This window comes from Ursus americanus, chromosome 16, assembly GCF_024610735.1.
Source record: "Ursus americanus isolate L20-20 chromosome 16, mUrsAme1.1.p, whole genome shotgun sequence".
Taxonomy (NCBI): domain Eukaryota; kingdom Metazoa; phylum Chordata; class Mammalia; order Carnivora; family Ursidae; genus Ursus; species Ursus americanus.
The window spans coordinates 51,081,468-51,103,963 of record NC_142142.1 but is presented as its reverse complement, the minus strand read 5'-3'; the positions used below and the strand labels follow the sequence as shown (position 1 = coordinate 51,103,963).

At 40.0% G+C, this 22,496-nt stretch overlaps 1 protein-coding gene and 1 non-coding gene across 7 annotated transcripts in view; one reads left to right on the top strand and one right to left on the bottom strand.

The window, feature by feature from the left end:
- The window catches only part of SIK3 (SIK family kinase 3), a 238,388-nt gene that overhangs the window by 196,977 nt on the left and 18,915 nt on the right, over positions 1-22,496 (bottom strand). The gene's annotated exons all lie outside the window — the stretch shown is intronic.
- Positions 10,518-10,620, top strand: LOC123792738 (U6 spliceosomal RNA). The gene has a single exon (XR_006779781.2). It is a non-coding gene; the product is annotated as a U6 spliceosomal RNA (small nuclear RNA).

The window sequence follows — 22,496 nt, the reverse complement described above, 5'->3', positions numbered from 1 at the left end:
AAAATATTGAAACTAGCTTAACCAACACACTAGAATATTCACATCTCATAAATGAGTACCATGCCCCCATTTAATTACATAAGGAGGTTATGTACCCATCCCACCTTTGGAAATTTCTGTTTTGAAACTACTTTCAAGGCCAATTCATAAAGGCAGATAAAATCAGTCTTCTGATATCATATGGCCATACCCTTTTCCTCTCAAGGACCAGACACCATACTACCCAGCTTGATCACCCACCTAATTCGTTTCACAAACATGAGTCCAAAGGATTCCTGATCACTTCCACAACTCCAATCCAGACTTAAAACAAAACAAAACAAAAAAACAAAGGAACAGGCTTTTTTCCCCTACCACTGAGAATATTATTCAGAATGGAGTTTTAAAATGGATCTTATACTACAATTATACAAGTTATCATCATTGGGATAAGCTGGGAGAAAAGAACACAGGACACTATGTACTATTCTGCAATTTCCTGTGAGTCTATAATTATTTAAAAATAAAAGGTTTTAAAATACAGATCTTAAAAGAGAGGCAGAATTTCAAAAGGAAAATGGGTAAAGCATGGAAACTACTCTGAGTAGGTCAAAAAGGAAAAATGCAATTCACGTCACAGGAATCACAGCTGGCCCAAATAAACCGCAAAGTTCCTTCCCAGGTACAGTGGAAGAGAAGGCGGAAAACGAGTCGGACTTCAGAGCATCCTGTATCAAGCTACAGTTTGGAACTCACCTTGTTCACAATGAGAGACCCTTGGAAGATTTTTTATGATGCATGAGGAAAAAAAAGCTGGGCTTTTGAGAGATTAATAAGGCAGCAGTAGAGAGGACAGACTAGAGGGAAGAGCCTGAAGGCAGAAAGATCAGTTACCATTACAACAGCCCAGGCAAACCAAGGTGTGAGGGGTTGGCCCTGGAACCAGACCATATGGAGCTTAAGGACTTAATGCTCTGGACTCTTCTATAAAGACCCCATATCTGGCATTTGTTCTGAGCTCTAGATCATGTTTACGATAAAGAAATCTCTTCTCTGAATCACTAAAAGGGAAAAGTTTTAACATTTCAATCTTCATCGGGCTTATAAGAATAAAGATAAAAAGACAGAAACAGCTCTGCTTGTATCCAAAGAACAAAACAAGACAAGACAAAAAAGGTCTAATGGCAAGTAGACCTTCTAGCTTTGGACTGACCGTGTCCCTTTAAGCAAACGACATAAGAGGCTCTCTTCCACGTTGGGAGAAACTTCCTCCCAAAGACTGCACACTATCAGCTGTGCTCTGACTGCTTTAAGTAGGAAGCTTCATTTGTAATAGTAAATTTCTGGTTGAAGAGCCCACTGAGGTCCTAAACAAACAGTTTTGTGTCTCTAATGCCATATTTTCAGAAAGCAATCATTTCCAGGAGATGTGAGATGCTGACTGTTGAAATGCAGAAGGATCCAGAGCTTTATTACAGGCTGAGCAAACAGCACAAGTGATTGAATGTTTACTCAGGGCCCACTGTGTCCTGGATACCGATGACACTGAAGATTGCAACAGTCCCGCCTTCAAAGAAGCCACAGTCTACTGGGAAATATACACAAAAAAGTCAATGTAATACAAAGCAGTTAATGCCATTACAGAGGTACAGAAGGGATGCTTTGATGATGATGATGACGACAAGGATAACAATAGTAATTATAATAATAACAACAACGACAGCCAATATTGATGAAGTACTTGGTCTATGCAGGTCCGTCAGAGCATTTTTCCTATACTAATTCACTATCCTCACAACAAGACTAATATTATCCACTTTTTATAGATTGGGAAACTGAAGCACAGATTGGTTGAACACTTTTATCCCAGTTCTGCAGCCACGATTAACCAAGCCAGTCCAGCTCCTAATTCAGGGACCGAACTGCCCACCATATTGCCCCTTAATGAAGGTCCAATTAATGTTGCGTGGAAAGGCAGTTCTGACCAAAGAGAGCAGAAGAGCGTAGATGGCATCTTTGAGACCCACCACTGATGGACAACCAAGCATTCACCAGACAGACAAGGCATTTGGGGTGGAGGGTTGCTTATTTGCAGGGAGTGGGTGGGGGGACGGCACTCTAAGCAACAAGAATGAAGAAACAATACCAGGAGGGACCAAGCATAAGATTTAAGGAAGCTTGGTGCAAAGAATAGTCAGGGGGCGCCTGGGTGGCACAGCGGTTAAGCATCTGCCTTCGGCTCAGGGCATGATCCCGGCGTTCTGGGATCGAGCCCCACATCAGGCTCCTCTGCTATGAGCCTGCTTCTTCCTCTCCCACTCCCTCTGCTTGTGTTCCCTCTCTCGCTGGCTGTCTCTATCTCTGTCGAATAAATAAATAAAATCTTAAAAAAAAAAAAAAAGAATAGTCAGAAGCACAATCTTCTCGCGGAGGACTCCTAGGTTCCAGGGACAAGAGAGGAGGCCATCAAAGACTGAGGTATTAGAGGCCTTGCAGGCTTTATATTTCAGGTAAGAGGGGCTCGTCTGAGGCCTTTACTGCTGAGTGATGTGAGCAGGTCTGCCTTCAATAAAGATAAATCCGGATGAAAGAGGGAAGGTGTCCCAGAGGCCAGGAGACCAATTAGGAGGTTACACAATAACTCTGTCAAGAAATGATAAGGAGTGGATGAATGGGAGCACAGGCTTCTGAAGGAGAACCAACAGCACTTGGTGACTAATTGCCTGCAGAGGGTCGGGAAGAGAAGGCGGACAGGAAAAGCTGAGGCTCCTGTTGAGAGGAATAGGGCAAAAGGAAGATCAAATTTTAAGAGGAATAATAATAACACTGATAATAATAGTAATGATGGCTGTACTATTTTTTTTTTTTAAGTAAACTCTACCCTGTGATGTGGGGCCCGAACTCATGACCCCGAGATCAAGAGTCGCAGGCTCTACCTACGGAGCCAACCAGGCATCCCTCTAATATTTCTCAAGCTGTTACTACGTACCAGGGCTATGCTAAATACTTTTACAAGAACCATCTCATTCGATGTTAAGGTTAAGTTCTACTATCATCACCCTTTCAAAAATGGAGAAACAAAGACTAGAAGAAAATAAGTCATTTGAGATCATAGTCACTAAACACTGAAGCCAGAGAAAGAGTAAGATTCAGACAGAGTTTAAAGCGTTTAGGGACGTGTCCAAGTGTGGGTCTCTAGCAGGCCACTGAATGTCTTTATGCGGCTTGAGGAAAGGTAAGAGTCCCAGATAGAGGTGCAGAGGTACAACAGTAACACAACTATACTATTATCACTATTCCTATTGCTACTATTTATGAAGCACTTGCTGTAAATGAGATACGGTTTGAATGTTTTACATACATGGTTTCATCTATCAACACAATCCTGAGACAGGCGCTACTATTCTCATTCTTACAGAGAAAGAAACCACAAGATGAAGTAAACCGTTCAGACTGCTCAGAAAAGGATGGAATCTCACCCAAATGCAGGGCTTCGTGATTCAGAGGCGGGAAGAGAAGAGGAAGTGGGGCGGAAGACAGGGCAGGAGGGAGTGCCAAGGACTGAATCCAGAAGAATCCCATCCCTTACCCAGCTGGCAGAGAAAGAGAGTAGCAAAGGAGTTTAGGAAGGAGGAGTACATCAGTGAACAGAAAGTGAACACAAAAGGTGCTCCTGATTTCAAAACTAAAGCATATGTGTCAAAGAATAGAGTAGTTAGTGTCAAATGATACACAGAACTCAGACGGAACCAGAGTTTAAATTGGGTAACAGGGGGCGCCTGGGTGGCACAGCGGTTGAGTGCCTGTCTTCGGCTCGGGGCGTGATCCCGGCGTTCTGGGATCGAGCCCCACATCAGGCTCCTCCGCTAGGAGCCTGCTTCTTCCTCTCCCACTCCCCCTGCTTGTGTTCCCTCTCTCGCTGGCTGTCTCTCTCTCTGTCGAATAAATAAATAAAATCTTTAAAAGAAATAAAAAATAAAAAATAAAATAAAATAAAATAAATTGGGTAACAGAATTAGCAACAAGGCACCGAAACCCCTTCCCAGAGCCATTCAGTGGACACGCCAGGACAGCCCCACGCTTTCAGCAGGTGCAGAAGAGAAAGAGGTGACATAGAAGCTGGAGGGCAAAAGAGAGGCACTGATAGTAACAGTAATAATGCCTCTAATATTTCTTAAGCTATTATTACATACTAGCACTATGCTAAATACTTTTATAAGAACGATCTCATTTAATGTTAATAAGTAAACTTTTCTCTAGGCTTTGTGGGTCACACACTGTCCCACAGTGTCTTTTTTTTTTTTTTTAAGATTTTATTTATTCGACAGAGATAGAGACAGCCAGCGAGAGAGGGAACACAAGCAGGGGGAGTGGGAGAGCAAGAAGCAGGCTCATAGCGGAAGAGCCTGATGTGGGGCTCGATCCCATAATGCCAGGATCACGCCCTGAGCCGAAGGCAGCCGTTTAACCGCTGTGCCACCCAGGCGCCCCCCCCCCTTTTTTTTTTTAAAACAACCTTTAAAAATGTAAAAAGCACGTCAGCTGGGTTATACAAAAAACAGGCCACAGGATGGATGTGATCAGCCAGCAGTAGTTTCGCGACTCTTTCCTAGAGTGTGGTGGTTAAGAGCACAGACTCTGCAGTCAGACCAACTGCATTCTTACCGAGCTCCTCACTATCTGGGTGACCTTGGGCAAGTCACTTAACTTTCTTTGTCTCAGTTTCCTTACCTGTAAAATGGGGATAACAACAGGAGCTACCTCTTCGGGTTGTCGTAAGAAGTAAATACAGATCGGGCACTTAGTTATTAAAGAAAAGTCAAAGCAATGTGGAGGACTTGATAGAGGATGGGCAGGCAGAAGAAAGCCGACAGAGAAGGAGAGACAGTAAAGGAGAGACAGGACGAATTAATTTTTTTTTCAAGTCCTGAAGAAGAAGTGGAGGACCAAGATCAGGATAGTACAGGTGAATGCAAGAGAGCAGGCTCTATCCTAACGGCTGGCAAAAAGCATAAACCGGTTTGGAGAGCAACCTGCCAACTTTGATCAAAATTTCAAACGCATGGATCTTTTGATCCCCTCTCCTTCTCTAAAACTTGGCTGTGCATATATACCCGAGCAAGGATAAAGCTTTGAATGCAAGGTTGTTCCCCCTGCAGCAGTGCTGGCAAAAATGAAAAACTGAAATAGCTTACCAGTCCATCAGTAGGGGAAAGGTGAAATAAAATAATGTGGATCTAGACAATGGGGTCTTATATAGTCATTTAGAAGAAAGAGGTAAATATGCTGACAGGGAAAGGCCTCTACCATTTAATTTCTTATTTCAACTTTTTATTTTGGGATCATTGGAGAGTCACATGCAACTTTAAAAAGTAATACAGAGAGATCCCATGTACCCTTTACTTAGCTGCCCTCAACGGTGACAGCTTGCAAAACTTCAGTTCAATATAGGAAGTTAATTTTTAGTATAAAAGCAAACTTAAACTAGTGTGCAAATTACATACACCCCCTTTGTGTATTTAAGCGACCATACAGTCTGTGCGTGTTCAGAAGGTACACACTTTGCTGGCTCGGAGCCGACTCCTCTGGAAAGTGGAAAAGGTAAGGGAGGGAGAAGATGAAGGACGTTCACTTTATGGACCTTTTTCACTACTTCTTAGCCACCAAGGGCAAATATGACTTCAAGGATAGAGAAAGTAAACAGACAGAGGGGTTAACTTTTTGAAATAAACGCGAGCACCTATTCTTTCCATCCAGGGGGTTGAGTGTGTGGAAGCAGAAGGGACAAAAACTGAAGACACTCACTGAAGCTTCTATTTACTCAGTTAAGCAGAACGGCCGGCTGATTCATTCCGTCACAGCCAACTTGCTGCCGGGCTCTGTTCTAGGCACTAGACGATCAAAAATTAACCACCAGGTGCAGTCCCTGAACTCCAGGAACTGAGAGCCTCCCGAGAAAGGTGGACATTAACCAAAATTACACAAGCATAATTAGCATTATATTACAGTGCAGCAGTCTAGAACACAGGCTCCAAGGCCTGACCGCTGCCTGCAAAGCCCAGCTCTGCGGCTAACTGGTTATGTGACTTGGGACAAGTAACTTAACACTCTGCACTTCAGTTTCCTCATCTATAAAATGGGGACAATCAGAGGTCCTAATTATTTCCCCATCTATCTAATCCAGACAGTTGCTGTGAAGACTTAGGAAAAAAAAAAAGGCCATATAAATATATATAGTGCTTAGAACAGTGCCCAGCACACAATAAACATCAGTTTGCTATTAGTGTTGTTGTTAGTCTCATTACTGTTAGTTTTTTCCGGGGATTCTAATCTGTCTTCAGACAAATGGAAGGTCCAGGAAAAGCTTCTTTGAGGAAGTGACATATAAATTAAGTTCCAAAGATGAATATGAATTTAACAGCAAAAGAGAAAATCTGTCTGGCAGAGGGCAGGACGGACACAAAGACCCTATGCTAAGAATGAGTGTGGCATGTTAAGAATTTGACAAAAGGCCAATGAAGCTGGGGCCCAGAGAGGAGAGAGAAGAGACTGGACAACTAGAAAGGGCATGTGAAACTTAAGAATTTTATCTTTGAGTAACAAAAGATAGGATACAAGAAATAACAGAATTCTTGGTTTTTCTTTCTTTTTTCTTTTTTTTTTTATTATGGACTATGGAGTCTTCTGTGATAAAGGGAGGTGAACATGAGCTCACCAGAAATGGGTAAAGATTCAGAAAGAACAGTCATTCTGGTGAAGGAGAAAAGAAATCAGCTACAGGCAAGTGAGAGGGCTACTAATAGAATAAGAGGCACAGATGAGGGCAGAACTCACGCGCTAGCAACTGAACAAATAAACACGATTCCATCCTTTCTTCAGGCCCTAACCCAGGAACACAGAAAATGGGCAGTATTGCTAATCCATAGCTGGAGACAGGCATGGTGTGGGGGACAGAAGAACGAAGGTGCAGGAGAATTGAGGATACTTCTGACTCACTGAAAGTGACCAACTATGTCTATGTGGACGAAAGTGATGCCAGAAGAATGTCACACATTTGGAGACAGGCAAGATTTCAGGGGCTGGAGGCCTCCGTGAAATCGGAGAGTAAGTTCAACAAACGGCAGAACGGAAAAGACAGGAAATTGTGTTCAGAGAGCAAAATTTCCAAATTTATGATTTCAGAGGTGGCAGTCTGACCGGCCCCAGGAATAGATTGCTACAGACAAGTGGGTAGACAGACAGCTGAAGTAAAGATCAAGCCAGAATGATATCAGGATGCTGGACAAGCAACCGACGTGAACATTAAAGAGACAAGAGATCAGGGAAGGAGTAAGAGTAAACTATTTACAAGGATCAGGAATTAAACTTTCAGTTACATTCTTAAATACAGCACCGTAAGGAATGTGTTGTTAAGTAACCAGAAAAAAACAGGCCTGGCTTGCTAATAACAAAGCTTCGTCTATTTATTTAGCCAAATAATTTTCAAAGATTCCCTGAACACCATTCCTGAAAAAAGGTTCTCAGTAAGGCAAAAAGAGAAGGAAACTTTCTTAACATGATGATTATTTGTCACAATTCGAGGGCAAGCATCATCATAATGGTAAAAACTAAAGACACAGACAAGCCAAAACCTGGGAGAAAATCTTTGCAAAACACATATCTGATTTTTTAAAAATGTATCTGATTTAAGGACAGGTATCCAAAATATTCTAAGAACTCTAAAAACGCAACACTAAAAGAAACAAACAACAACCACAGAAAACAATTAAAAAATGGGCGAAAGATCTAAACCTCACCCAAGAAGATATACACAGACAGCAAATAAGCATGTGAAAAGATGCTCAACGTCCTATGTCACTGGGGAACTGCAAATTAAAACCACAATGAAATACCGCTACACCCCTATTAGAATGGCAAAAATCCAAAGCACCAACAACAGCAAATGCTAGTAAGGATGTGGAGCAACAGGGGCTCTCATTCACTGCTGGTGAGAATGCAAAACCAAACAGCCACTTTGGAAGACAGTTTGGCGGTTTCTTACAAAACTAAACATACTCTTACCATATGATCCAACAATCATGCTCCTTTGTATTTACCCAAAGAGTTAACTCAGGTCTACAGGAAAACCCGCACGTGGATTTTACAGCAGCTTTATTCATAACTGCCAAAACTTGGAAGCAACCCAGATGTTCTTCAGTAGGTAAGTGGATAAACCAGGGTACATCCAGACAATAGAACAGTATCCAGTGATAAAAAGAATGGAGCTATCAAGCCACAGAGAGATGGGAAGGAAACTTAAATGCACATTGCTAAGTGAAAGTAGCCAATCTGAAGAGACTACCTAATGTATCATTCCAACTATATCACTTTCTGGAAAAGGCAAAATTATGGAGCCAGCAAAAAGATAAGTGTTTGCCAGGGACTGGAGGTGGGGGGGGGGAGAGGAGATGACTAGGTGGAGCATGGGCAATGCTTAAGGCAGTGAAACTATTCTGTGTGATACTATAATGGTAGATACGTGACATCACGCATTTGTCCAAACCCACAGAACTACACAAAATGAATGTGGACCCTAATGTAAACTACAGGCTTTAATTGATAATAACATATCAATATTGGCTCATTAACTGTAACAAATGCACCCCACTAATACAAGACGTTAATATTAGGGGAAATGGGGGAGGGTAAGGGGATATCTGGAATTCTCTGTACTTTCTGCTCAATTTTTATAAAACTGCTCAAAAACTAAGGTCTATTAATTTAAAACAAAAACTAAAGGTATTACCATTTGAGTCACGCAAGAGAAAATAATGTCCAATATCGGTTAGGAAATCTGTTCAAGAGATTTAGGGTGCCACCTCTGCCTGGGCTGGGTCTGGCTCTTCTACCTACTGGTAATGTCGCTGTGAGCAAGTCATAAACTTCTCCAAGTCTCAGTTTCTCTACTGGTAAACTAATAGATAATAATCATCATGCAGTTAAGAAGATTAACTGAGTTCATACACATAAAGCACTATGAACAGTAACTAGAATTAAGTGTTTAACAAATATTAGCCCCCTGTTACTCAGAGTAAGGTCTATAAACCTGTAAATCCACATCACATGGGGCCTTGTCAGAAACGCAGACTCTCAAGCCCACCCCAGACCTACTGAGTCTGCATTTTTCTTATCATGCCATCTTTTTTTTAAGTTTTTATTTAAATTTATTTTTTTTTAAAGATTTTATTTATTTATTTGACAGAGATAGAGACAGACAGCGAGAGAGGGAACACAAGCAGGGGGAGTGGGAGAGGAAGAAGCAGGCTCATAGCGGAGGAGCCTGATGTGGGGCTCGATCCCAGAACGCCAGGATCACGCCCTGAGCCAAAGGCAGCCGCTTAACAACTGAGCCACCCAGGCGCCCCCTTTATTTAAATTTCAGTTAGTTAACATACAGTGTAATATTAGTTTCAGGTGTACAATATAGTGATCTGACAGTTAAATACAAGACCTAGTGCTCATCACAATACGTGCCTTCCTTAATCCCCTTCACCTATCCTACCCATCCCCCCAACCAACAGTTTGTTCTCTATAGTTATGAGTCTTTTTCTTGATTTCCTTCTTTTTTCCCTTTGCTCGTTTGTTTCTTAAATTCCACACAAGTGAAATCGTATGGTTTGTCTTTCTCTGGCTTATTTCACTTAGCCTTATACACTCTAGCTCCATCTACGTCATTGCAAATGGCAAGATTTCATTCCTTTTTATGGCTAAATAATATTCCACTGTGTGGGGGGGACATATTTTTATATTTTATCATAGATAATGCTGCAGTAAACATCAGGGTGCATGTATCCCTTTGAAGTAGTATTCCTGTATTCTTTGGGTAAATACCTAGAAGACAATTGCTTGAATCTGCATTTTAATAAGATCCCTCAGGTAATTTCTGTGCATATAAAACTGAGAAGCACTATATTAGGTGGTATTATTATGACCATAACTATTCTTCAACATTGTCACTAAAAAAGGAGCACAAGCATTGGGAGAGTCCAAATTATTATCTGCTCATGATTATGATTAGTCTACTTTAAAAAGAGAGGGAGAATCAACTGTAATAGTTAAAAAAAATTTTAAACATTCTCTAAAGTGACCGTAACTAAAACACGTAGTACAGGTATACAGATAAGCCCCCTCCGTCAAGAGTATACGTTAAGGGGCGCCTGGCTGGTTCGGCGGGTAGGGCATGCAACTCTTGATCTCAGGGTTGTGAGTTCAAGCCCTACATCAGGTGCGAAGATTAGTTAAAAAATAAAATATTTTTAAACAAATAAATAAATAAGACGATATGTTAACAAGATCATTTCAAGTAAGTATGTAGGTGATAAACTATTAAGACAACTGGCTACCAAATTTTTTTTGAAAATCCAGATCCTTATCTCACATTACACTGAAAATATATTCCAAGTGAAATATTAAAACCTAAATACTAAAAATAAATTTACAAAGCACTAGAAGAAAACACAGAATATTTTTGTTGTTCAGATGGGTACCTACACTTCTAAGGATACCATAAAACCCAGAAGTCACAGTAGAAGGACAGAGAGAGGATGAGCACGGCCCCTGCACAAGGATGACATGCAAATTTGAGAAATGTTCCATTATTTCTTATACAGACATGTAAAAAAAAAAATGCAAAATAAAATAAAACCTTTTAAATAAAAAAGATATACCACAGAAGTTAAAAGTTAAGACAAATTACATGAGAGAAAATATTTACACTATACATAACGAAGCATTAATAACCATATAGAACTTTTAAAGTCCTACACGTGATTAAGAAAACGAATAGTAACCCTTAAAAAAGACTAACAGAAAAGGGGGCTGGAGGAAATCAAAGTTGATTTTACATATGTAAAAAGAACTGAACTACAAAAGCGGCAATAGCACACGATAAAGTAACCCCCCAAATCAACCTACAAACACCTGCGTGTGCACTGAAACAGTTATGGAAGAACATATACCACACTGTTAACAGTAGTTATCTCTAGAGAGTGAAACCGGGAATGGAGGAAGCACTTTGCTTTTTTTCTTCATAAATATCTATAAACTGAACTCTTTACAAAGAACATGCTTTTTTTCTTAACTTACCTTTGTTTAATTACAAAAGAAAAAAGTACTGAGTGATAGTTTAAACTTAGAAGGCTAATATTTTCAGTAGCAATCACAAGCTTCCTGGTTTTCTCAGCAAGTACTTAACCCAAAAGCTTATAAAATCTGGAAAATATATTTTTGTTACCAAAATTTTCCTAAGAATCCTTTAAGTAAAAATATGCCAACTTCTCCTCCCCGAATGGACCACAATGTTCAGTTTCTAGTGGCCCTCTGTTCAAAGCTAGTTCCAACCTAATTTCCAAAAGCAGTGTCTAAGCCAGACAAGAAATTTAGCAACGTAACACAAAATATCGAAATGGAAACCACATGTCCAAAATACGCCTAATAGTGGCAGACAGCAACTCAGAAGAGTAACTGCAAGTAACTCCATATCCACTTCGGTTTCAATTCTGAATCATTTCTCGGTCACTAAACTGGAAAAAAAAATTTTTTTTCAGCCATTTGTCATCTCTGACTAAACACAGGTTTCAGCTCCCAAATCACTAAGTGTAGAGAAGTACATGCCCTCAAGAAGACTGCCAATGGAAGGGTTTTTCCAGAAAAAGTGGTTCACATACACAGCAGGAAAATCTTGTACTACAGGGAACTCGGTTACCACCTTAATTCCCTCAATCAATTCGGAAACTACTGGAAGTAAATGACTAAGAAGTAAAACATATGAGGAAAGATGAAGAAAATATTCTTACATATTGAAAGCCACATAAAGTGGTTCAAGTGTGCTTTTCAGTTGCCTTTTGCTGAAGTTAGAATATTAAATTCTTTTGCTCTGGGTGAATCAGAAATTAGCTTCACTGGTTTCTTACAACACAAAATTTTCAGCTGCTCTAATGAATTATATGCCTACTTAGAGGTTTTTTTTTTTTTTACTACTTACATTTAACAAAATGTATTACATGTAGATCTGCCCAATACTAACTATTCTTCATGTCATTAGACCTGAATCGATTAAAGTGATAAAAACTGCCAGTTCTTGGAACTAAACACTCTCCCCTTTCTCTAAAACCATCACTCAAACACAATGAATCTAACACAATCAGTAGCCATATCTCAGAAGATATGAACATAACTACAATGAAACCATAAATTAGCGAGGTTGGCATTCTCCCCACGAAGGAAAGAAGAGATTCGTTACCTCTCCGCATATATGGAACAGGCACAGTCTCTTGGTTTCTAGAGCATCCACTAAGCAGGGCAGCATCTTCTGCTCAATCTAAATTCAGCTGCCCGGATATTTGCAACCAAAACAAACTGAACGATCTAGTTTCTTCTCTTCAAAAGGTAAACAATCCCTCTGACCTCTGATTTACCAAAAATGATGTAAAAAGAAATGATCGGGACAACATACTCAAGTTTTTAATTCTTAGTTAAGATTAGTCTCTTTTTTTTTTTTTTTTAAAGATTTTATTTATTTATATGACAGAGACAGAGACAGCCAGCGAGAGAGGGAACAGAAGCAGGGGGAGTGGGAGAGGAAGAAGCAGGCTCATAGCGGAGGAGCCTGACGTGGGGCTCGATCCCATAACGCCGGGATCACGCCCTGAGCCGAAGGCAGACGCTTAACCGCTGTGCCACCCAGGCGCCCCCAGACTACTCTCTTAAGATGCCTCGTCTTTAAAGAAAGAGACAGACCTCGTCAGTAATGTTAGAAATTGCACACTCCATGTCTCGTATTCAATCAAAAAACCTCTTCAGGTACACTGATAACTTTATCACATGCCAGTGAGCATGGTATCAAGAAGGCCTAGGAAAAGCGTGCAATAAGAGCACCGCGCTGAGAATTCACCGAGAATAGTCAAGAGAAAGCAGGCTCAAAACTAAGGTCAAAGTCCTTCAGCATTTGTAATACTGAAATCACCTCTGTACTGAGACTCAAGCTTCCTCTCGAGTATAATCTGCCAGTAACTACCAAGAAATGTTTTTAAACAACTGAGAATGCTTGTTTTATCGAATTTATAACATACTCCATTATCATTTGAGAGAGACACCAAAAATTATATAACCCTATGGCTTTGTCATTATCTCTTAAAGTATTTTAAATGGAAACAGCATACTATTTACTGCCTCCAGATCGCAACTCCTTTTTCTTCATTCTTGGAGATTACAGACTCTCAAAACTGGATGATAACGACTGGTTCACCACTCCTCCAATTCAGCTACGAGGCATTTTACCCTCAGTGGTAGGTTAGTGTTTAACAATAGCTTTGATTTCTTTTCTCCTGATAAGCAGTGCCACAAATTAGGATTAACATTATGACTGAGTGCGTTCTCTTAATGAACTTTATGATTATTAGCTAATACCCAGATCTTGATTTGTGGACTCATACCTACAACAGCCCCTTCAGAAAAAGGCACCTTAAAATAGAACTTAGGTTCTTTCACAGAAAAGGATGGGTAATTAGTAACTAACCAGCTTACAAACTGAGTTCTCTGGAAACACTCAAAATATTATTAAGTAATATATCTGCACTGCATTTGACTTCTAATTGCTAGAAAACTTGTGCTTGAGAAAATTCAGGAATCAATCCCATAGAAAATAATTTGTCTCTAGTGATTCTAACCCAACATAAAAATGAAATATGGTTTGACTTCTTGCCTTGCTCTGATAAATTCCAAACAACTTTATTACTTTAAAAAATGAAAAGACAGGATGAAGACTAAATGCCAAAAGCACAATTCATAAAAGAGTAAATGGATAAACTGGAATTCAAAATAAAAGTTCTTGCTCTTAAAAGACACTGTGGAGGGGATGAAAAGATAAGCCGCAAAATGGAAGAAAAACTTTGCAAAGCATTTATCTGATAAATGATTTGTGTCCAGAATATACAAAGAATTCTCAAAACTGGACATTAAAAAAATAAACAACCCAATTTTTTAAAACAGGCGAAAGTTTTGAACAAGTACTTCACCAAAGATATACCACCGGCAAGTAAGTCCATGAGAAGACGTCAATATCATTAGTCATTAGGAAAATGTAAATTAAAGCACAAAATTGCACCTACAACTACCAGAATGGCTAAAATTTTCTCATCCTAGCATTGGTGAGGATATGGAGCAACTAGAACCCTCATACACTGCTAGACAGAATGTAAATTTATACAGCCACTTTGGAAGACAATTTGGCAGTTTCTTAAAAAACTAAACACACACCTACCAGCCATATGACCCAGTCCTCCCACTCCAAGGTGTTTACCCAAGAGAAACGAAAACATTAGTCTACCCAAAGTTCTACATCAAGCTCCTAGCAGCTTTATTCACAATAGCCAAAAACTAGAAACAATTCACATGTTCATCAATAGAAAAATGGATAAACAAATCCTGTTATAGCCATATAATGTATCATTACTCAGATTCACCACTCAGCAATAAAAAGAAACAAACTACTGAAACAGACAACAACAGTGAATGAATCTTTTTCTTTCAAGATTTTATTCATTTGAGAGAGAGTGCATTCATGAGCGCAGGGTAGGGCAGAGAGAAAGGGAGAGGCAGACTTCCCCTGAGCAAGACACTGGGATCATGACCTGTGTCATGACCTGTGGCAGAAGGCAGCCACTTAACCGAATGAGCCACTCAGGCGCTCCAACAGTGAATGGATGCTGAAACCTCCTGGTTAAGGTCATTTACATGAAACTCCAGAATAGGCAAAGATAACCTATAGTGACAGCAAATTAGGGGTTTTCTTGGGCTGGGGGGGTAGGGGGTTGGATGGGAATTAATGCAAAGGGCGCTAAAGAAACTTTCTGGGATAATAGCAAAGTTCTACATATTGATGGTGTGGTCATTACACGACTGTATACATTTGTATACAATGCAAATGGTATACTTAAATTTTATTGAATACAAATTATGTCTTCATCAAGTTGATTAAAATGTTATTTGGAGAGGAAATCTATGAAATTATAGTGTTTCTTAAGATGTTTATAGTACCTTCCACTAGATTACTTTCAAATCTTTGACACTCTTACAAAGAATCTCAGAAAAGGTTGGGATTATTATCCCATTTTATAAGCTGCAGGGGTAGAGGGGAAGCAGGATACATAGTGGTAGCAATCCGAAGCATGAGTCTAGGGCATAACACTACATTGGGCAGACTGATCAATGGCAATCAAACTACCACCCAACAAACTGGCAGGACAGGGAATAAATGAAGTGCTGGGTCTTGAACTGCTAGAACCACATAAAAAATAGAGGACAAAATATATATATATGTATATCTGATAAATGATTTGTGTCCAGAAATACACACACACACACACACACACACACACCCAGGAAAAAGGTAGGTAAGAAAAGGCAAGAAAGGCCTATGGTCAACATTACCTATATGTACCACACATCTCAAATAAAAAAGAAAAACAGTCATATGGAAAACAATTACTTTTAATATAAGTAAAGTGTGTAGAAGGAGCTCAGAACCCAATATATGGATCTGAACCCAGATCTGCCAATGACTCAATCATTTTATTAAGGTCACTAACTCTGAGTACTTCTGTGTCCCTCCTTTTATTTTTTTTTTTAAGATTTTATTTATTTATTCAACAGAGAAAGAATAAGCAGGGAGAGCAGCAGAGGGAGAGAGGGAAGCAGGCCCCCTGGTGAGCAAGGAGCTCAACACAGGACTCGATCCCAGAACCCTGGGATCAGGACCCAAGCTGAAGGCAGATGCCTAACCGACTGAGCCACCCAGGTGCCCCCTCCCTTTTTTTAAATAGAAATATTAATTCTAGTCCCTGAATAGTCCTTTGGCACACTACAGAAATAAAGAATTTATGTGAAAAAGAATTTAAAAATTAATCAGTCAAGTTATATTCTCTGTGCAAAAGCATGCAACTGGTAATACACTACATTATCATCAAATCAAATTAATAGATAATTAGGTACCTTGAGAGTCAAAAATGTCTCTATAAGATCAAGTCCAAATGCCTCAGCTAAAAAATCATGTCCTTTGTGAACCCCGTCCATCCCATTTATCTAAAATATACCAATCTAGGGGTGCCTGGCTGGCTCAGTCGACAGAGCATGCAACTCTTGATCCAGGGGTTGTGAGTCTGAGCCCCACATTGGGTGTAGAAATTACTTAAAAATAAAATCTTTAGGGACGCCCGGGTCGCTCGGTCAGTTAAGTGTCTGCCTTTGGCTCAGGCCATGATCCCAGGTTCGTGGGCTCAAGTCCCACATTGGACTCCTTGCTCAGCGGAGACCATGCTTCTCCCTCTGCCTGCTGCTCCCCCTGCTTGTGCTCACTCTTGCTCTCGTGCACACGCTCTTTCCCTCTCTCTGACAAATAAATAAAATCTTTTTTAAAAAAATAAAAATAAGGGGTGCCTGGGTGGCTCAGTCAGTTAAGCATCTGCCTTCAGCTCAGGTCATGATCCCAGGGGTCCTGGGATGGAGCCCTACATCGGGCTCCCTGCTCAGCAGAGAGCCTACTTCTCCCTCTCCCTCTCCCTGCTGCTCTGCCTGCCTGTGCTCTTAAAATAAAATCTTTTAAAAAATTAAATAAAAATAAAATCTTTAATAATAATAATAAATAATAACAAAATAAGGGGTTCCTGGCTAGTTCAGTCAAAAGAGCATGTGACTCTTAATCTCAGGGTCATGAGTTCAAACTCCACATCGGGGTAGAGATTACTTAGATTTTTTTTAATTAATTAACTAATTAATTAATTAAAATAAAATATACCAATCCAAATTCATCCACTCTCCCCCAAACATAATATTTTCCTTCCCTGGACATGTTGTCCCCATACTACTGTCAGCAATCCACCTCCTATACTTTGTTTAAAAGTGATCCCGAAGTCCACTGGCCTCATAAAAACTTTGCTCATCCTTTAAAAACAACAACAACAACAACAACAACAACAACAACAACAACAACACCACTCATCCTTAATCCAGTGCTCTTTCTGTTTTCTGACTTTCTCGTGCTTAATCACCACTATAAAATATGGCATTTAATTTTATGCCATATTTCTCTCTAATTATATTTTGTTTTGTAAACCTTGTATCTTCACCTACAAAAAAAGACGAACCTTACAGATAGATAGAATGACTTCTGTTGTAACTTACCACCACACTGCTGCTCTCTCAGTGATGCGGCATTGCAGACAGATTCAAACCTGAAGGACAGAGAGCTACACTGCACTCCATTTGGGCAACATCAGCAGCAATCTGGGGATTTACTTGTCCTATCGGGAGTCAAGTTGGAAGAAGGCAGAGGGGAGAAACAGTATAATGATCCTCCTGGACCCATCAGCCAGCCACAGCAATTAGAAATAAATGGCCACTGGACTCTAGACTCCCGACCACTTCTTCCTCTCCTCAGCAGATCCCAGACACCATATTATATGTACCCCTCTGTACTGCAGCGTATACTTCTAAAGGTGAGTGCTTTCCCTTTTGAATATAACCAGGATATTATCATTCCACCTAAAAAGACAGTAATTGCTTGACGTCAAATATCAGTCAATGTTCAGATCTCCCTGTTGTCATGTAATTCCTTCTAACACTGTGTCCAAGTCAGGAGCTCGGATCACCTCAAGAGGAAAAACGGTTTCCTTTTCTCCTGCTCCATGGTCAATTCAATACACTCATCGTCTCAATTTTTAGGTGTAGGCAGAAAGCATTTCCTTTTCCCAGTACCCTCTGCTTCCCTTCTCAAAAAAGAAAATATTCCTTCTTATTCCCAACACTGAAGTGCCATTACCTACGAGCTTTTAGCACATTCAAAAAAACATTTAATTCAATGACTGAGCCTTCTTTACGGTTAAGTTGCCGTATTTCACTTATTGCTCAGGAAGAGTTTCGAGTTCTAACATTATATAAATATAAATAATGTAGGCCCCATTAAAAGATTATTTCCCATTTCTATTAATCTTTTTTAGGAGCTCAATTTTAAATTTTAAGTTACTACATTGTCTGCTTCCCATTTTAAGTGAGTGAATAGTTGGTGGGACATTTAAGCCTAAAAGATTACAATCACAGTGCTAAGAGATCAACACTAGGTTAGCTCCATTCCTTAGCCATGAACTTCATCCCTCGTTAGTCACAGGGGAACCAGATAAGATGTGCAATATCAGCTCAAATACAAACTCTCCACTAGAAAATAATACAAACACAGAGAGTGAATCAGTGGGGTCATTTTCACTCATCTGCACAGATTAGGAGAACCGGCAAATAGGCAAACAACTGGGAAGAATTCAACATTTTTTAACAAAAGCATAGGAGTGTCTGGGTGGCTCAGTTGGCAACGTTCAACTCCTGTTTTCAGCTCATATCATGATCTCGGGTTGTGAGATCGAGCCTTGCATCGGGCTCTGCGCTCAGCTCTAAGTCTGCTTGACATTCTCTCCTCCCTCTGTCCCTCTACCTGCTTGCTTGCTCTAAAATATATAAATAAATCTTTTTTAAAAATTAAAAAAAAAAGCATAATCTTCACAATGACTTCTAATGTAACTTGGACATTCAGCAGGACAGGGTGAATCAAAACACTTTTATCACCCACTTACTTGGGCTCAGCACTGTGGAGGACAAAAAAGAACATGACAGCCTCTGCCTTTAAGGAACTTACACTCTAGCTGGTAAGATGAGATTAAGACACTTCAACAATCAGCCCACAGTAGGAGATGTCACTAAGCACTAAACTGTGTGAATCAAATTTAAAGTACTGTAGCTCACAGAAGAGATGGGTCAGCAAGGGCTAAAGAAATCCAAGAGGATTATATGAAGGTCAGAAGAAAAGCTAAACCTTGAAGGCAGCTCAGGTTAGGAACCAGTGACACCAGGATAGACTGTAAGCTCCTGTGGGCAGAGACCATGGCTTTCTCTTGTTCACCACTCCATCCCAATGCCTGCTACAGTGCCTGGAACGCAGCAGACACTCAAATATTGGTGGATGACTAGAAGGATAAATAGAAGAAAGGAAAGGAGGGAGGAAACAAAGAATAGGCATTCCAGAAAAAATATATATATATATATTTTTTTAAAGATTTTATTTATTTATGTGACAGAGAGACAGCCAGCAAGAGAGGGAACACAGCAGGCGAGTGAGAGAGGAAGAAGCAGGCTCCTAGCGGAGGAGCCCGATGTGGGACTTGATCCCGGAACGCCGGGATCACGCCCTGAGCCGAAGGCAGACGCCCTAACGACTGCGCCACCCAGGCGCCCCAAAAAAAATATTTTTTTAATGAAACGCTAAATGTGGTGATTTCATGAGACAGTGAGGAAACACAGAATGGTGAGAAATTAGGTAAAACAGGTACAATGAACCCAAATCATCCATGGTTTTAAAAGTTAGCCCAGAGAGATATAAACCTGATCCCATATTATTAAGTACTAAAATGAACATGTCCAGAAAGCACATTTGGTTGTGCTTCCTCTTTTTAAGAACACTAACAGTGCAAATGGCCATTTTTCCTAGGATGGTCATTCATCCTTGTAATAGTCTAGGACATAACCTGGGAAATGTACTAACATTTCTCTAGAGAACTAATACCACTAGCTAATGCACAGGAATTTCTTTCCCTGAATATTTTTACTACCTGGAAATGTGCCTGGGTTATCACTAAGGTCAGTTTCTTTGATAGTTATGTAATCAAATGCCTGAGACTCAGCACAATTAAGGCTGGGGATGGGGGAGTGTAACCTAGCAGAAAAGCCAGTGACTAATGCTGAATCACAGCTTCCAGGTGATTATTTCACCAAATTGTCAACCTCCCATACTAACACTCCCTTACAATAGTTGTTGAAGTAAATCAAAAGAATTACCCAATAAGTATTCTCCAATATTTTGCAGGATAATGTTAAAGGACTGAGGGGAATAAAATCTAGTTGATTCTAAAGTTTATAAGCCCAAATCTGTTAAGTCAAGAAGATTCTTTCTCCCTCAAACTTCACAATAGGAGAATTCATACTTACAGTGAGTGGTCTTATTGTATATAGATTCCCCAGACATTCTACCACAAAAACGTTCTAGGTCCTGGCTACCCCCAACTACAGTCTTCTGGCAGCTATATAATCTCTACAGAGAAGGACTTCAGAAAGAGCAAGCTGATGGGGGAAGGGGACACTGGAGAATTTTACTTAAAGCTACACATGCACGGCAAGAGTGCGACCTTAATTTAAATTATATGCTTATTTGGAATGAGTCTAGCCAGTTCTTAGCATCACCAAGGGTCACTGTTCTCCCCAGCATTCCTTCCGCTCCTTCAGCCTAAAGCACCTGTAACAGGCAAGGTGTCCGGTTACATATTAACAGTTACAATGACAGTGACAGAATTCTGGTTATTTAGAATTCCATTGTTCAATTTTGGTGCCTAATTCCTGGTATCATGAAAAGAACAAAAAGCCTTGGAGTCATGCTGACCTACTTGTAACTCTACCACTGAAAAGATATGTGACCTTGGATAAGTTACCTAACCGAACCTCGGCTTCCTCAACCAGGTGTAACAACAGATTCTTTGCAAAGTTGTTGAGAGGTTAGCCTGCATTATATTAAGTATCCAGAACACAGTAAGCACTTAGCATATGGTAATTATGATGGAAGACTAATAACCAGGCCTATACTCAGATTTCCAAATAGTATGACCGTATGATGAAAGCATGAATCATGCTGACTTTGTCCTCTATGATGCTCACTATCTCCAGTCCAGATGTTGGCTGACTTACCTACCCTCTTCTATTTTCACCTAGTCTCTAGAAGAAGGCCCTCTCCCAGTACTCAGCCTTGAGGCCAAAAATGTCCAACATTACAGCCATCCCCTTGCCATTAGCATACTACATCCCCTCCCTGACGCTAGGGCCTCTAGAAAATCCTGTGTTTTTATTACTGCCTGTTTCTGTTTTATGACCTATGCCAAATGCATTCCCCTAACAGATCTTAAATAATGTTTTTTGTCCCCAGTCCATCCTACAGAACTCTGAAAGCCTCCAGTTTCTCTAAGAACCACCATGTTTTGGCTTACCTTACTACCATATTCCAAGATGACAGTCAACCCATGATGTTCTGCCACTGCCTAAGTGCCTTTATGTCTGTGTCACAAGCGGATACCCAGCCCCTCTCTGCCCTGGCAAACACGATCCTGATTTTAGAATGACAGGTACATCCCTCTCTCTCAAGCCTGCCTCATCCAGTTTTATTTTATATTATTCTCCCAACACTACTTCCCTACAGCCTGGCAGGAACATCCCCATTTGGGTAAAATGAAAAGATACCCAATGGGAGTCAGAAGACCTTGGTTCTTCTACCACTACCTCTGCCCCTCAAACTAGTTCTGAAGGGGTATCTACTGCTTTCTGGGTCAAAAGCTGGACTTACCTCACAGGATTGCAGTTGAGACTCAAATATGACATTTATGAATATGTTATACAGATCTGAGACACTATTATACTACAACAAGTTTCTACTATGACTTAAAACATTCACTTTTGAATATAAAACCCTAACATATTTCTTAAAATCCTCTAGTATTATTTATATTAGCAAGATTCAAAATAACTCAGACAGCCATCCACAAGGGGACCAACTAAAAAAAAAAATGATAACATTCTTTCATGGGAATACTGTAAAGCATTTCTTTTTAATTAGAAAACTCCTTATATAGTTACATGTAATAATCCTCAAGATATAATAGTGAAAAAAAGACACAGACTAGTGTGTAGAATTTACTACAGTTTGTTTCAAAAGAGGGGTACAAAAATAAAAGAGGAGTACAGTAAATACATATACACATTTACTTATATACATATAAAATATCTCAGGATATATAAGACACTGATAATACTGAGTACCTATGGGAAAGCGATCTGGATGGGAACAGTTTATGTGTGGGCAGGAAACTTTTCTGTTTCACTCTTTCGTAGCTTTTAAATATTGAACCCCTAGATGGGGCTGGAAAATCATCTCTTCATACAACTATAAACCTGAGAAATAATAGGAACCATTAATGAGGGTGACGGTACACCTGACAACTCATTTCCTGGGCCAGGCTCAACATCACAATTACCACCGCCTAACACAAACTATGTTCTCTTCCATGATCTCATTCCATCAAGTGACTAGAGTTAATTTACTCCTTCTAGTCAAACTTCCTGACTTGCTAATTTTACATCTGTGTGCTATGCATTTCCACACTCGACGTTATTTATAAACTCCTAAAACTTACTGTCTTTAGAGTCCTACTGCGTGCCCTAGAAGGGACCTCTGGACCATAACATTTCCTACTTTCAGGGCTAGTTCAGGGATCCATTCCAATGCTGACTTTTCTGAACCAAAGACTAAGTTCTGTGTCTTAATTACTCAAGACCGACCATAGGATCCATGCAAATCACTCAATGACAAGAAGGCAATGATGCAGACCATCCCCTATTCG